At 43.7% G+C, this 17994-nt stretch overlaps 1 protein-coding gene across 1 annotated transcript in view; it reads right to left on the bottom strand.

Moving 5' to 3' along the window:
• VAMP4 (vesicle associated membrane protein 4) overlaps window positions 1-17994 on the bottom strand; it is a 131816-nt gene that overhangs the window by 89230 nt on the left and 24592 nt on the right. The window lies entirely within an intron of this gene.

The following is a 17994-nucleotide window of genomic DNA, read 5'->3' on the forward strand; positions in this document are numbered from 1 at the left end:
TTTATTTCTACAATATCCAACATCATTTCTAGTACTGATTGAGTATCTATGTTAAATGATTCTCTGCTGTGATGTATTTATCGGTCTACAATTAGTCTCATTCATTGGAGCGAATCTGTATGAAATTAATAAAAGCAGAATATACGGAGACTAAACAAAAACCGAATAATAATCCAATTTTATCAAAATGTGGTTGATGGGTGCAAGTACCCCATTAGCAAATTAGAAATCTTACATTCTACTGATATGGGAATTGGGGGGGGGGGGCTGCATGAGGGTGCCAAGCAAGGACTCACTTTCCTCTTATGTGCTTGAGTGACTAACACAGTTATCCATCCTGTCAGAAGGAAATGACAGCCTAGTTTACAACACTGGCCGGTGGCAGAAAGAAGTTGCCAATATCTGTGAAAAGACTGATACCCTCAGTATGTTGCAGACAGCGCAGGGGGAGAGGGGGAGGCAGAAGGTTTCTTTTACAGGAGTAAATTAAAGAATTATGGATTAAAAGAAGGCCTTTGTAAACTAACTCCTAGGATTCTAGTTACAGGGACCAAAAGACTATGTTCTTTGTAGTCTACAGTAGACCATAAACTAATACAAACAAAATAGAATCCTATCCACAGTTCTAACAAGCATGGACAATTCAATAGGTCTCGCCTTTAATTAAGTTAAAAGCCATTTGCTTTGCTAAAGGCTTTAACTTAATAAAAGGCGAGACCTATTTCATTTTTAATGCATGTTATTTTTTTTATTTTTTAAGCACGGGCTATGCAGAATAACAGTGTGAGGAGAACAATAAACATCTTTAGCTTGTGTGGAAAACCTTTCTGTACGTATTGCATAGCTTAAAGATCTCTTTTTGTATGTGTTAACACGGGTGCAAAATAAAGTTTCACCGTTTTCTAATTTTAAAAAATGTACTTGTTCGTTCAGTGCAGCTTTAAAGGTATCCTACTTGCCACCAAGGGCATTACTTGCCCACCGGCACCTTTTGACGTGGAGACACGACGCGCACTAGTTTGCTTAAAAGAGGGTTGTCATGTTTGGGGTGTACACTTCGGAGGCGAGGTGAGTCAGGTGAGTCTGGTAAAGTCTTGGTGCAAGTAAGTACCATAGAAAGGATGCTCAGGTGCAAACATGGAAAACGGGCCACGTCGCTGCTGGGGCGGTAGTAAAATGAGCGATTATCAGGGTTTATTTGCCGCTTGGGGCCCGGGGCCACTGCGCCTGCTGTAGCAGCACGTCCGAGTGATGCAGAGAGGATGGGGCGCATGGGTTGTTGGCTGGGAGGCAGGACTGCGCCAACCCAAGGGGGTGGGTGTAAGCAGGGCAGAGGAGAGAGCCGTTTGTAAGCAGGGAAGGTGAGAGATGGTGGTTGTAAGCAGGGTAGGGCGGTGGGGCCGTTTGTAAGCAGGGGAAGGGGCCGTTTGTAAGTAGGGCAGGTGAGAGCTGGTGGTTGTAAGAAGGGCAGGTGAAAGGGGCCGTTTGTAAGAAGGGCAGTTGAGAGCTGGTGGTTGTAAGCAGGGAGGTGAGAGATGGTGGTTGTAAGCAGGGCAGGGGAAAGAAGGTGGTTGTAAGGAGGGCAGGGGAAAGAAGGTGGTTGTAAGCAGGGAAGTGGAGGGGCCGATTGTTGTAAGCAGGGGAGATGAGGTGGTTGGAAGCAGAGCAGGTAAGAAGAGGAGGTAGGAACCAGAGCAGGTAAGAGGAGGTGGTTGGAAGCAGAGCAGGTAAGAGGAGGTGGTTGGAAGCAGGGCAGGTGAGAAAGGAGGGTTGGAAGCAGGGCAGTGGGCCCGTTGGTGTGGAAGGCAGGTGGTTGGCAGAATGGTGAACATACGTGCTGGTGGCGGGGCAGGTGAGCCCCAGGAAAGTAACCCCCCCCCCCGCTTCCCTGTGAGACACGCTGACGCGGAACCTCACCTAGAACAGGAGGCTGACGTTCTTAAAAAGGCAGCGCCAGCCGCCCCCCTCCAGCCGGTCCGCTATGGTAGGGCCGTAAAACGCATCGATAAGGAAAGAACTTTAAGTAGTAAATGCAGCAGGGGCATGAAGTCCGTGCACGTGTAATGTGCCGAATCAATCAGGCACCTAGTAACTTTATCGTTAAAGTTATGAGATGCACTCCTGTTTCATCAATCTTTATCCGTTGTCATCAACATCCTCCATGAATGCGTGCACACAGGAAAAGTGTCTTGCCCTCATGACACTCCGTTAAACATATCATTAAATGAGGCACTTCTGCTCCCCTTTCCTGTTGCACAGCTTAAACAGCGCCTTTCCTGCGCCTGCTTCTAGTTTACAGTTTACTCCATTCTTCTATTTATATTCTCCGTTTTTAAACCTCTTATTTTAAAATCGGAGTTCCAATTCAGTCCACGCGTAGAAATAATATGCTATTTCCAAAGTTTCCCATGTTAGTGTTGTGTCACTCCGGACCTCTTACAAAAACACGAACAGATGCAAAGTTCGTCCAAGACAGTATTTATTGAAGACCCAATGCATTTCGGGCATACCAGTGCCCTTCGTCAGGGGTAACTAGAATTAACAATAGAAACATTTGCGTTAACACATTGTACATTGTTGTGATATTACCTCTACTATATTAAAAACATATTTTGCTCGTAAGTTACCAATACGTGTGCATCCATCGTGTAAGAGATTCTACCATCAACTTGCTTTTAAACTAGTGAATCAATGAAGCCTGAGCGGGCCGCATGCTATTAACTCTGAACTCTCCCTATTTGCACATTGCAACTTGCCGTGTACAGACTTAGATGACTAGCGCAAATTATTACAGTCTATCATTTTACTCTACTGTATACCATCTTAAATAGTGCGATATTTTACCAGTGTCCCTCTTCATTGCCACTATACCATTTGTGTGGCAGCCATCTGAATGTGACCCACCTTTCTCCCATCATCATTTATTCAAAACTTTACTAACGGTCACATAACTTACACTTTCTGCCAATAGATGTTAACATCTACCCTATACACACTCACTGGCTACCTCCTCATTTAATACCGCTATATTTCCAAAGCATAAACATACCTGCCACAAAGATTCAAACCATACGAGCCTCATCTCATGGTAAAAGAAATTCACTCACTATTCGTTCGCTCTTTTTTTAACCTCGTACACCTGGCGCAAGTCCCACCTCCTATGTATGATCTGATTTGCTGGTTATTCTGCCCTATCGTCACATTCTAATTTTGTCATGGGAAACTGCACTACCCACAATGCACTAAGCTCACTCAGAATTCACATAAAAATACGTAAAAGAACAAAATTATAGTGAAACCAATGTACTGTTCGTATAGCAACATTTAAAAAGGTAAACCACAATCAGTGCCAAATAATGTCCAAATGTGTATAACGTTGATGAACATTCACTATCATATTTCTTAGACACAGTCTTGCTTGCCGAACAAAAGATGTTTCATCATACGCGTGGAAAGTTACTCGATGGTTAAATATGATACTTTGTATGCCTTCTTGTTTGCCGGGTGCTATCTCATTGGGGGCAATAATGTAATTCATCGTTAAAGTTATGAGATGCACTCCTGTTTCATCAATCTTTATCCGTTGTCATCAACATCCTCCATGAATGCGTGCACACAGGAAAAGTGTCTTGCCCTCATGACACTCCGTTAAACATATCATTGAATGAGGCACTTCTGCTCCCCGTTCCTGTTGCACAGCTTAAACAGCGCCTTTCCTGCGCCTGCTTCTAGTTTACAGTTTACTCCATTCTTCTATTTATATTCTCCGTTTTTAAACCTCTTATTTTTAAATCTGAGTTCCAATTCAGTCCACGCGTAGAAATATTATGCTATTTCCAAAGATTCCCATGTTAGTGTTGTGTCACTCCGGACCTCTTACAAAAACACGAACAGATGCAAAGTTCGTCCAAGACAGTATTTATTGAAGACCCAATGCATTTCGGGCATACCAGTGCCCTTCGTCAGGGGTAACTAGAATTAACAATAGAAACATTTGCGTTAACACATTGTACATTGTTGTGATATTACCTCTACTATATTAAAAACATATTTGCTCGTAAGTTACCAATACATATGCTTTGGAAATATAGCGGTATTAAATGAGGAGGTAGCCAGTGAGTGTGTATAGGGTAGATGTTAACATCTATTGGCAGAAAGTGTAAGTTATGTGACCGTTAGTAAAGTTTTGAATAAATGATGATGGGAGAAAGGTGGGTCACATTCAGATGGCTGCAACACAAATGGTATAGTGGCAATGAAGAGGGACACTGGTAAAATATCGCACTATTTAAGATGGTATACAGTAGAGTAAAATGATAGACTGTAATAATTTGCGTTAGTCATCTAAGGCTGTACACGGCAAGTTGCAATGTGCAAATAGGGAGAGTTCAGAGTTAATAGCATGCGGCCCGCTCAGGCTTCATTGATTCACTAGTTTAAAAGCAAATTGATGGTAGAATCTCTTACACGATGGATGCACACGTATTGGTAACTTACGAGCAAAATATGTTTTTAATATAGTAGAGGTAATATCACAACAATGTACAATGTGTTAACGCAAATGTTTCTATTGTTAATTCTAGTTACCCCTGACGAAGGGCACTGGTATGCCCGAAATGCATTGGGTCTTCAATAAATACTGTCTTGGACGAACTTTGCATCTGTTCGTGTTTTTGTAAGAGGTCCGGAGTGACACAACACTAACATGGGAAACTTTGGAAATAGCATAATATTTCTACGCGTGGACTGAATTGGAACTCAGATTTAAAAATAAGAGGTTTAAAAACGGAGAATATAAATAGAAGAATGGAGTAAACTGTAAACTAGAAGCAGGCGCAGGAAAGGCGCTGTTTAAGCTGTGCAACAGGAACGGGGAGCAGAAGTGCCTCATTCAATGATACCTAGTAACTTTAGACAGGGAGGAGACAGCCTGGAGTGTGATCAGAAATACCAGCAGGTTCCAAAGGATCTTAGAGTCTGAAGAAGAAAAAAAAAAATAACACGCGGCACCATGGAGGAAGATGACGGTTCAAGAGCACAGCACATTTGAAAGAGGTGCAAAAAAGTGCTTGCAGAAGGGACTTGCTTTTGTCTCCCTGCCACAGAGATGGACGTTGTGCACTCTGGAAAATGATAACCGACAAAAGGCGAATACCCCGTAAACAAGCACGGACTGGGGGAGGGGGGGGGTGTTTAGCAGAAGTGCTGAGTGGGAGGGGAAGATGGAACACAACAACAAGTAGCCGTGAAAGCGATCGCGCGAAGGCCATGTTAATTAAAAAGCACACGCGAAGCGGCATTTTCGTTGCTATGACAACAAACGCTTCGCAAAATGGCGTCGGACTGTCCACAGTCCGTAGGGACACGCGCATGCTGTCTGCTTTGGTCAGATGGCGAGAGCAGTCATCTTGGTACATGCAGGCGCGTGCATGAGCCCACGGGGAGAATGGTTTCCAAAAGGTCCTCTCCATGGAGAGTGCAACGCATGCGCTGCTTTCGCAAGGCGAGACCTAAAAAGGTGAGAATGGGTTCTTACTTCAGACTTTTGTTGGTCAACAATGGTGGAAAAACAAATACAAGCATGACAAGTGAGTCAAAGTTTAAGAAATGTTGGAAGTTTCAATTACCAACTCTGCTCACCTCGTTAGTGCTCCCAAAATACCGGTTATAATGGTTTGGGGACCTTAGCAGTTGCTGTTAAAGTACAGGGCTCATGATGACAGGAGGGTGAGAGGTACACAATCTTTCGTGATTTCACTGTGCTGCCAATGTGCCACTGATAGCCAGAGGGCAGAAAAAGCTGACATTTCTGTAGCTTTGGGGGTACAGAACACGATTTACAGTGGTCTCTGCAGACAGTAGAGACTTTGGTAGACGAAGGTGGACATTCCTCAAGTTGACGAGCCCTTAATTCTGCAAATGACTAGAAGAGGAAACTCTGGATCCAACTGGCGAGTACACTAGGGTGCTGCTGCTGGGGCTTTGTACTCTAGGAGGCTCAGAAATATGGCTAAAATCTCAATGATATTTGCCACAGAAGCTTCAGAAATAGTCGAGGCCAATTAATTACACCAGCATAGGCCTCCTAATCCTAAACATTTAATTGTGATCTCTATCAAGACTAACAAATCACTCTGCATCTCTTGCATTGTTAGCACTAGACAAAGAGCTCTCTTTGGCTCTAAACGTCCAAGGTGCACAAGCACCACAAAAGCCTTTTTCATCCCCAGCGTTTGTCAGCAAGTAAGCAGACCCATCCGAGTTCCTAAAACGGTCTGCAAATAAAGTCTGTTATGGAAGCCTATATGAGCCGCATATACAAAGTCTTTTTGAATGTCGCAAATGGGCAGAGTTGCAGAATTGGCCTGTTTGCGTATGTAAAAAGGCATTCCGACATGTGCCAACCCAAATAGCGACTCGGTAACCTGTTACAGAATCGCAACTTGAGTTTGCGATTTGGTATTAGGAAGGATGTGTTGACGGACCTCCCTTCCTAATACAGAATCGCAGTGGTGTGTATGAATGTTATACAACCGAAATTCGGTCACAGAACATTCGCATTTCACCAACAAACTCATTTTGGTGGCAACTCCATTCGCAAATGGGAAGGGGACCCCTTTCACTTTGTGAAAGTTAGTAAAAGCATTTTTTAATATCAGGCCTACTCTTTATAAAAAAAAAAAAAAACTACAAAAAAAATTGAGAAAACCTACTTTTTCTTTTTTTGTTAAACGCAGCCAGTTTCTCTACAAGTAAAACAGGCTGCATTTTTTAAAAAAAAATGCTTTAATAAAAAGCAATCTGAGACATGGTGGTCTGCAGACCCCAGCAGGCCACCATGCCTGTGATTTTAGCAATTCCCAATGGGTTGCAAACTGACACCTACCTCATTAATATTCATGAGGTAGGTCTATTTACAACCCACTGGGAATCGCAAGTGAAACTCAAAAAAGAGTTTCATACATTTGAAATAGCAATTTACCAATTGTGATTCGCAGGAAATCGCAATTAGGAACTAGCTATTTCAAACTTTAGTACATGTGGCCCTATAACCCTAAAAGGATTTTCTACAGATAGAGTAGAAACTGTCATCCATAACCATAAGTCCAATAGACCTCAACAAAGTCTCTCGCCCCCATAAGTTTAGCTGAGTTGCATAGCGCGATTAGTTAACTCAAGAAATAGAGACCTCGCCTCAGCCCAGTGTTCGTTCCAACACCAGTAAAGACCTTTGTCTTATTAACCCCTTCGGTGCTCATGACGGAATGGTTCCGTCATGACCCACGGTTGAGCTGTGCTCATGACGGAACCATTCCGTCATGACCACGCCCGCGCAAGATTCCGCCAGCACAGCGGCGGAATCTGCGCAGCATCGAAGGGGTTAAGGTCAGATTTGACAATATTGTCCTCTTCACCCATAACACTTTTAGCAGTACAGACACCACACAGCTCTCTCCCCAGAGCAGTGTTCCCTTTATAGATAGATCCTAGGAGTACCTTTTTTTCGTCCCTTACAACTTTTATACACAAGCACCTACTTTTTACTTGGCTTGTTTGGTCCACTGTCGTCAATGCTTTCAGTTCTCACAAGATCACACCAAAAGACATCCACATGACCCTTCATTTCCCAAAACATTAGCCCCAATAATCCACTACTAAGGTTTGCCCAATGCAGATATAACATTGCACAAAACATGAACAGTGCATATATTTGGGCAAAACAGGTTGAGCAACCACTGGTGGTCATAACTGAAGATACCACGGAGGCCCTCTATGAGCTACTATGGGAAGCTAAATAACCAGACCTCCATTCTGCCCCTGTGCCCTTCCTATAGAGTTCAATCAGTTTGATAAACAATTGTGACAGAGCAACTTCACATTAGGAAGAAAGGTGAAGGAAATAAGGCACACTGTCCTTGGTTATCGTTTCTGCCTTTGTAGTTTACCGCTCTTGCCCCCACTTTGAGCCACCACCAAATCAGTCGCCCTTTAGTCCTTTATTTCACCACAAACAATATTTCTCAAGTCATTAGTAAAGGATCACCACTATCAACATTCTATTCACCCTCCCAGAGGATGGTAAAGTTCCAGCTCTTACATGTCCACCTTGCTGGCTGGTGAGTTGTGGTTGCTAAATTTCTGTCACAGCTCCAAGGATCTTGTCTCAGCCTAGAAGAGTGTCTGAATTGCCAATATTCTGGCCTGGTGACCTCATAAAAGGGTTGCTACAATGGGTCAACAACCATAGAAACCCCAGTAAAGGCCAAGAGCTGTAGACTTAACAGGGGCAGCTAACTGACTCAAAGAAATGGGTAGAGCTATTCCTACAAATCAAACACATGAAGCCAGAAATTAATTCACACAAGTCGCTGACCACCAGTCAAAATCCAGCAGGATTTACCAGGGATCCGACATTGGTGGCACTTACCACTGATTTCCGGTGCCATTTCTACTAAAGCATTGCAAACTGACACAAGTAGTCCCCTACTGTATCAGCTCTCAAAACAGAAAGCAGTTAAAGATGTTTCAGGGAGATAGTGTTGGGGGTAAAGACTCAGAACTCAGTCACACAATAGTCAAAATAAGATACTGTCCAGCCCTCTGCTTTTCTTTTTAGAAAAAATATGCACTTTAACCACATCAAAAAGCAATGCAGTACAAAAGCAAGAAGTAGCACTACTGGGATGTTACTATGGGATCTATGAGTTCCACTACACATAACAGCAAGTTATAAATTAGCACAAGTGCTCACTATGGGATCAGTGGAGGAGTTTTCCTGTAATTGGTGATCCGCAAGTAAGGCACACAGCATTTTACTAGGCAGTTCTGATATTGCTGCAGATAGCACCTACAGTCCTACCAGAAAGAAACATTTAGCCAATCTCAGTCATTGTCTCTCAGAAGAGGGGCTAACTTGTTGGTGCGAGAGTGTGTGGTGAGCAGCTGTTACTCGCACAGAGCAAGTAGATGTGCTCACGGTCTCTGGATCTAGACTCTGCAGCACAGCCTCCTCTCTGTGTCACCGGTAAAGGTTTAATGAAGGCACATTACTCCAGCCCTTGCAGTGGGGAACCCTTTCCCTGCGGTAGAAGTTGTTGGTGTGAGGTATTATTTTATAGTAAAAGCAAAGACAGCAAAGTTCCTCCATATTTGGCTGTGGCAGTCAGTTGACTTGGTAGTGACAAACTATTGTCTAACAAGTACAGAGCTTGAGAAGTACCGCTCTCAGACACTATGACAAACCTGCTTCTTCTTGGCAGCGCCTCTTGAATGAGGGACCCTTATTCTCCCTTCCCAGAAAGCAGGTAGTCTCCCATGTTTCAGGCAGACCTACAGCTTCTCCAGTAAGACGTGCAACTTTCAGGCCATGTTCCTCGTCTCTGGGGGACCGGCTAACAGCGACGCCAGCCCTGGATCACTGCAGCTCTGTGAATACTATGCAGAGAACACCCATTCTTGAGCAAAGCATCTTGAACCTAGAACCAAGTGGGCTAACAGCAACACCAGCCCTGGACCACTGCAGTTCTGCGAGTGGTATGCAGAGAAAACCCATTATTGAGCAAAGCAGCTTGAACCTAGAACCAAGTGGGGAGGGTGGAGTGTCACTTTTATAGAGAGTTTCCAAATAGCAGATGTGTATCCACGGTCTACAGTCCAGGAACTGTTTTTCCTGAAGGGGAAGAGAATGGTGTTCCTGTTCATAATTTTATCTTCGTTCTGCAGAGCAGACAGTTTTGTGTAATCTGATGGCTCTCACAGCAGGTAGTGATGATGCTTGTTCCAAGCAGGAGCACCCATAACACAAGCCCAATCTTGGCAGCCAATTGCAGAGCTTCACAGTCCATCTGCATAGAGTGGCCACTCAAGGTAAGACAAAAGACCCAGCCCCTTCCTATAAAGTTCTCTCTAAAAACGAAGTCTCCTGAATTACCCGCATTTTTCTACCACTACTCAAGTGGCAAAGTTAGAAAGAACTTAATCAGCAAACCACTGCCAAGTAAGACCGATCAAATATCTAAAGGCATTCCGGTCTCCTATTCTCCACATTTGTATGTCCACATTGCCCAGTTCAGGAATGCAGGCAATACATTACCGCTATCTGGGAAGAAGTTACCTGAAGTAACACACAGAGCCAGGTGAGGTGTCAGAGGAGTCCCCGAAGAGCTTGCACAAACCCAATAAATCTCAACTGACAGCCTGCGAAACGCCTACAGGCAACATTCATAAAACAGTCCTAGAACATTGGGAAAAGAACATTCCAATACAGAGATAGCCTAAAACAAACCTATCACATTATCTCTTTTGGCAAGGGGAACCAAACAGACCTTGAGCAAAAGACAATATGAGAAAATCATGACAACCAGGAAAGATAAATAATCTCAAAATACAATAACAAAACAAATTCTAGGAGAAAGACCTTAACCCCTTCAGTGCCACGCCCTTTCCCCCTCCTGTGCCGGGCGTTGCACTAGTGGGTGGGGTTCATGACGAGATAACCTCTTCAGTGCCCATGACGAGACTAACAATACAGACAGTAAGCATGTAATATGACTGTCATGCTACATAGTTATTTCATTTAAACTCCCAAAGCACATGTGTCTCCAAAAAGAAGTTTCCAACAGGGGAGTCTGCCAACCAAAATATCGTACTTCATTTGTACATTTAGACAGTATTTTTATGAAGCTTTAGCGTTCCACCACCGACCACCATTGACCCAGACTGCATTGCCACACACTTTCTACAGTAACAGGGTCACCAGAACATGTACTCTTTTCTAACAAGGCAAGGTTTCTTAGGAGCAAAATGTCACCTACAGAAATGGAAACCTGCTTAGTGTGTTTTCTAGTTTTGTGTTATATCCCTTGCTTAGCTGGGGATTTTCCAAATCTTGGGAACATCTTCATTCAGAACGGTTTCCATACACTCAAACCCCCCCCCCCTTCCTTTAAAGCCACTTGGGCATCCAGGCAGGAATCAAGGATGTTGGTTTGCGCCATCTTAATGCCAAGGGTGAAACCATAGTCACCGAATGAGGGGTGGTACAACACAAATCACAAGTGAATCTTTCAGTCTGATCAATTACACATCCAATATTAATATTCCTTCCCCCAACAAGGTCATTGGTTTGTGAATAGTAAAAAGAGCTCTTCAGATGCTTCACACTAGAATCTGCCAGAAAAGTATGCATATCTGAACCAATAAATGGTAAACAATTATCTGAAACTTGGAACACTGGGACTCCCTTCTCTTGAAAATATATCTTAGAAATTCAGCAGCTTTATTATTATTTATTTTTTGCAGTGGGCTCAGATACAAAGCGTACTTTTGGCCATTTACTACTCAAGTCCATCTGTACAATTCATTATGATATTGTGGCGACAGAGGTGAAATGGACCCACCTTATCTTTCCCTTCTTGATTCCACATTCTAGAAGGAAACTATAGAATTTAAGGAGATTAAGTCACTTTACATTTTTTTTTCCTAGTGGTTACAAATACAATTTCTTAATCAACATTGTCAAAATCCCTACCCATAGAAGGGCATCAAAAACCTGCTCGAATCCTTTTCTTAGTGCCTTAAAGAGTGCCCAGCTCTCATACTCTGTCAAGTGTGTCTCCTGTAGAATAATAATTTGTGCAGGAGAGCCCTTCAGATACTGCATTATTTTCTCTCTCCTACTCTTCACCCGAAGACCGTTTACATTCCACGACAGAATTTTTTAACTCCTTACTTCCATTCCCTGTCATCTCCTAAAAACCCCTCTCTGCCCACAAACTATTGATGAAAACCAGACAAATGAGGCATTTATTTTTTCCCCCTAAACCACCATCCCTGTGCAGCCCACACCCCACCCCCCTCCCTTGGAAAACCCTAACCAACTTCCCATGGCAAAAGCCCTGTGAATTACCCTTCAGCGTGCGGTGCACTTACATACACACCCTCATATAAAATTGAAACCTATACAAAGCAGGAAATCATTATCTATAAAATATAACACATAACGATTCCCAGCCTGGAGCTGTTCAATAGAGCGGTCAACCTCCTCAACAAACCGAAAGGAGTGCATCTTATTATTCAACATCACTTTGAGTAGAGCCGGGAACTTCAGCTGGACCGAAGAACCTAGCTTCCTTAGCTGCTCAATTCTTTTCCCCAGTTCTCACTGCCTATTAGTGGTTACTTAAATTCTTACTCCATCCACCTCCAACACTTTCTTCTTCAGAGCTTTAGCTAGGATCTTCTCCTTCAAGGAATAAGTGAGGAAATTAACAAGAATTCTCCTAGGCTTAGATCTATTTGCATTTAACCTAAAAGGGTCTCTATGTATCCTCTGGATATCTCTGGCAATTTCCTCCTCAGTCTCATCCAGCTGAAGCTCACTTTACAGCCACTGAACCACAAAGCTTTTAATATATTCTCCTTCTTTACCCTTGGGAACTTTTAAAACCTTCAAATTGTTCCTCCTTTGAAAGTTTTCTAATCTTTCCAGTCTTTCCTCGTGCTCTCTCCCCCTAGCTCCGAGTCCTTCGATCTCTTTCCTGTTAGTCTGTATCTCCTCCTTTAGGTCCCTAACTTCGCCCTCTATCACCAATGTTCTTCCACTCAGGTCATCCATTTTTTTCTCTAACACCTCACATGCAGACCTGATGCCTTTCTAATTCAGCTCTGAAGTCTCGAATCTCCCTCGCATCTCAAGGGTAAAGGTTTTGAACAATGTACCTATAGAAGGATCTCGACTCCGAGGCTGCTCCCTCATCTCCTAAAGCCTCTTGCCCCAATCGACAATCTATAGTCCTTACCGGGCGCTGACTCGCTTTGTACCTCCTTCGATACTTGCGATTTCCCTCCTTCCTCCAAAATAGACTCCGCTGGAAGATTAAAACTACTCTCTGGATCGTTCAAAGTAACTTCATCCCTTGTGGCTCCCACTACCTCCCCCATCTCTACAGACAGCACATGAAATCGGTTTGGGCTCAAATGTGCAGATCAATCTTCCAGATTAGTTATCCCCTCAGGGCTCCACCCACCTCCTGAAAAATCAGGAGGTGGGGTCCGTCACTGCTGCTGACATGGGATTGTTTCTGAACACTAAAGTTTTCGGGAGCACCTTAAAATAAGTCCTAAAGGACGGTGTCACCTTAATCTTGCGCTGCAAAGAACCCCCTCTTGCCAGCTTAGTATGCACCTTGTTCCCCTTATTGCACCATCTGCCCCTGGGCTTCACCAGCTTCACCTCCTCCTCCACCTTCTTTGCCCATTGCCTTTTATTCCCCAGACCTAGGCGAAAGATCCACTAACACCAGGCAATCCGTCGCACACCCTCTCGCCACACTTCAGTGAATACCTTGAAGAACCAGTAAGTAGCCCGGCCACCTCACCAACACTACATCCACTCTCAGACCTCACTACTGCTCTTTTACCCTTATCAGCACTCTGGCTCTTTCCATGAATCCCCTGCTCCTGGGCAGGAGCAAACTGTACCTCAGCGTTTTTAGCACACAATGAATGCTCCAGTCCACTCCTACAAGCATGACCCCACTCAGCCCACTGGCTCCTCGACCGCTATCTCGAAAGAGGACCCTGGCAGCAGCACGACGCCCCCTCCTCAACTCCAGTGCCGCTCTCGTCCACGGCTGCTCCGCCGTGTTCCCAGACTCCGCCTCCAGCCTTGCTGCCTCGCTACCTTGCTGATCCACACTCGGCTCCAAGAGCCCCCTACCTCCGTGGAAGCTCCAATGGCTCTCTGGAACGCTCAAAACGCCCGTATGTTCTCGTTGAATCACAAAATTAGACCTGCTCAGTTAATACCGCATACACTGGCAGGTTTCACCACTTTCTCTGCCGCTCGCCTTCCGAATCACGTCAACTTCGCCGCACGCCTCCGGGATCACCCGCAATCCGCCGCTAGCTGGCCGCCATGTTTTCCCCCCCTTCCCGACCGAACTCTAAGGCACAGAGATGGGTTGTACATGCAACTTACACGAGGCAGACAGCAGTTACCAAAGGGGTTGCAGTACTAGTTAAGCGAATATTTTGATAGAAGGCAATGTTTCGAGTATTACAGGAAGGTGGCTAATAGTTAAGTTAAGAGTTCTTGGGCTGATCTTCAATCTAGTGGGTTATTATGGTCCAAATCAGGATGACACAGGTCCATTGGATGAAATAGCAAATGAGCTTTTGAGTTTCTCTGGTCATATTATGGCTGGGGACTTTAATACAGTTTGACCATAAATTAGATAGATATTTGAATAGTAGAGCGGCGGTAAACCCAAAGATGTCAGATTGGGTGAGAGGCTTGATGGTGCAGTGGGGTCTCTGCGATATATGGAGATGTAAGGTAGGCTCCCGTATGGGTTTCACATATTACAATAAAAAATATAAAAACATAGGTCAAGGATAGATTATTTTTTGGTGGAACGAGCAGTGAAAGATTCTGTTTTGGAGGTTAAACATATTGGGGTTCACCTATCAGATCATTCAGCTATCCTTTTTCGGATGAGGGTGGGGGAGAGGATTACTAGTTCAACATGGAGGCTGGATCGCATGATTTTGTCTCAAGATGAGACCATGCAAATTTTGAAAGCGGAATCCCAGGAATTATTTTAAAGGAACCAAGGCTCAGCTAAGATTGGGATTGTATGGGATGCCTATAAGGCCTACTTAAGGGGCAGACTAGGTGCTGTGGCAGCAGCGTAAAGGAGAGTCTATCATCGAAAGGTGTTGGAGTTAGAAGAACAGATTCGGAGGCTGGAAGCGGTTTTGCTTACTGCAGGGAGCCATGAAAAGGAGATGGATGAAATATTAAATTTAAAAGGGAATCTATCAGGAGTTCTGAGAGATAGAGTCAAGGAGAAATGGGAGTCCAGCCAGCTAGCACATTTTGAATATGGTGAGGGCTGTAGCAAGCTTCTAGCTTGGAAGGCAAAGAGTGATCAGGTCAGAAGTTTGATTAAAGAAATCAGATGTGATGGTAAAGAAACTGCTTCAGCGTTCTATAGACATTTTGGGAGGGTATACAAGGAAGATCTGATAGTTACAGAGGAGGATGTGATGATTTGGTTGGAACATATGGAGCCATTATCAGAGGAGGTGATGGAGGTGTTGAACAGGGAAATCTCTGTTGAAGAGTTCGAGGAGGTTATTAAAGGGGGCATAAGGGGAAATGCTCCAGGGCCAGATGGTCTTCCGGTGGAGGTTTATAGAACTTTGGCCAGTGCCATAATACCTGCTATGAGGCAGCTCTTTAATGCCATATTCCTTTCAGGCTCTGCTATGCCGGACTCTTGGAAAGAGGCTAATATAGCTTTGATTCCTAAGCCTGGAAAGTCATTCAAAAATGCTGACTCGTACAGACCTATTTCTCTTTTAAATGCCGATTACAAGCTGTTCACAAAGGTCATAGTAGGGAGGTTAAATGGGATTATGTTGAATATGGTTCATGAAGACCAGAAGGGTTTTATTAGAGGAAGAGCATTGAAAGAGCTGGAGTTCTCTTATTGGTTGCATAGACATGGCTACGGCTTTCGATCTTCCGCTGGCAGTAATAGCATTAAATGCTGCCAAAGAATTTGATTGTGTTAACTGGGTATATCTGTAGACCTTGCTCAAATATCTTAATCTGGGGGAAACATTTTGCAGAATGTTAAAAGGTATATATACACTACTCCGGTAGCTAGAGTACTGGTTAACGGGGTACTGACACAGCAGGTGCAGATTATGAGGGGTACAAGGCAAGGGTAGGCCATGTCTCCACTTTTGTTTGATCTTTATATTGAGTCACTGGCGAGGAAAAAAAGGAGCTGTGAGGGTATACTGCCTTTTAAATTCTTTGATTGGAGTAGGAAAATCTGGCTCTATGCTGATGATATTGTAATATATACAACTAATTTACAACAAACCATGAGTTGTCTTCTGAAAATAACAAACGGGTTTGGCAACATTTCGGGGTATGGTATTAATAGGCAGAAAACTGAAGTCATGGCATGGAATATCGAGACAGTGGGCATCGTATGCAAAAAAGAAATGAGATATTTAGGAGTCAGGATAACCCAGAACATCGCAGAACTCACTGAGGCAAATTTTGATAGGGTTAAAAAGGAAATTAGTGTTAGTCTACGAGGTTGGATGCAACTCCCACTTAAACTATTTGGGCGAGTAAATTTGGTGAAGATGGGGGTTCTTCCGAAGCAAACTTTTCTGTTTGAAACAATCCCTTTAACCTTTAAGAAAGAATGGTTGATAAAACTGCAAGGGGAAATTAGCTCTTTTATCTGGGCGTCAAAAGGTCCCTGTCTAGCCTGGAAAAAGCTTAGAAGGAGGTTAGTGAAGGGGGGTTTAGCTCTTCCAGATTGGTTATTTTACGCGTGGTCATTTCTTTTGAAAAAGGGAAGGATGTCATTAGGTACCCCTACGAATACAGAGAAAGGTAAGATGTTTAAGGAGATGTTCAGGAAAGTAAAAGGAGCTGAAAGCGGTTTTATGTTCAAGTATGCCGATCCAACATATTTATAGAAAGTTAGATTAAAAGTGTTAGCGGGCATGGCGGAAACTTGGTATAGAATCAGAAAGTCCTTAAAAATTCTGTTTTTTAGTCAGTTGGCTCCGATTTGGGATGCTCCAGGATCTCAGTCTTGGACTAGAGATTTATTGGCAAGACCCTTAAAAGGAGGCAGGCATTTTGATGTGGAAGCAGTTATTTCCAGAGGGCCAGTTAATTTCGTGGAGTTGGTGCGAACAGGAACAGGGCCCGAGGTTTTCAAGATTTAAGTACCTCCAGATTCAAAGTTGGTACCTGGCGTCAGGGGAAATGATAGGAGGACCGAATGAATTAGAGGGAAAAAAAACTTGTGTCCAGTGTCATGTTTAAAAAAGAAATCGCACTATGGTACTTGCTGATGCTGGAGACAGAGGATGGTGCTTTCACTCTACCAAAAGATCTGTGGGGAAGATGCTTGCAAGAGACTGCGATGGAAGATCAATGGCAAGTATCAATGTCTATGCTTTATAAAACAGTTAAACCCGCATATCTGAGGAGGAATCATTTTTTTACATTGCACAGGGCATATTGGACTCCACGGAGGAGGTCTAAATTTGGCTCAGGTGGAGTGGTGGCACGTCCTAAGTGTGGCAGTCCAAACGAAGATGACCTACATATGTTCCTGCATTGCCCAAAGATACAGTCTTTCTGGGAGGCCGTGAGTAACTGCCTGTCGAGTGTTTTAAGTCTGCAGATCAAGGTAAGCGTTGGGCTGATCATATTTGGAAAGCTTGATCTGCAAGGTATAATTACGAAAGATATTGCAAAGTTGGTATTTTATGCTGTGCTGTTGGTCCGCAGAGAGCTATGTAAATTATGGGTCTCTTCAGCCTCCCCAACGGAGGGTAGCTGGAAACAATCAATGACATTTATTGCAAAGTTAGATATTTGGGTCGGATGAAAAAGAGATTAATTATGGACTCCTTTCTTGTCCTTGTGTGGTTAAAGTTGGGGTACTCAAGGGGGGGGGGGGGGCGGGGGGGAAATCAGTCCAATGATTAAGCCTTTTGAAAGGGGTCTTTAACCTGCACTGTTTTGTTAATGTAGATGGCGCTGGGTCTTCATGATAATGCCAGCATCATGCAACACTAGATTAACTTAGTTTGTTTCCGACTAAAACATCAGACGTGTTTAGGTTGTCCCTGGGAACATTTAAAATGAAGAAAAATTAACAGGTCTGCCGATCCATGTTGAAAGGCTGTAATAGTTTGAAAAGAAATCTATTTGTTTCACAAAATATCATTTGGTGTGTGTATACTAGGGGGATGCTGTAATTCAGAGCAAAGCTGTGGCATGCAAATTGTTCGAAAGTCCAAAGATCACTGCCACACACAGTAAAAGCGTACTTTTCAAAGAGGTAGAGCATGCAAAATGGGATATCCTAAAGCGTATAGATGGGTGAAAATTGTGTGGTAGTGAAAGAAAGTTGGGCCATTAACATACTTCCCAACCTTCAA

The sequence above is a fragment of the Triturus cristatus genome, chromosome 4_2 (assembly GCF_964204655.1).
Source record: "Triturus cristatus chromosome 4_2, aTriCri1.1, whole genome shotgun sequence".
Classification (NCBI taxonomy): domain Eukaryota; kingdom Metazoa; phylum Chordata; class Amphibia; order Caudata; family Salamandridae; genus Triturus; species Triturus cristatus.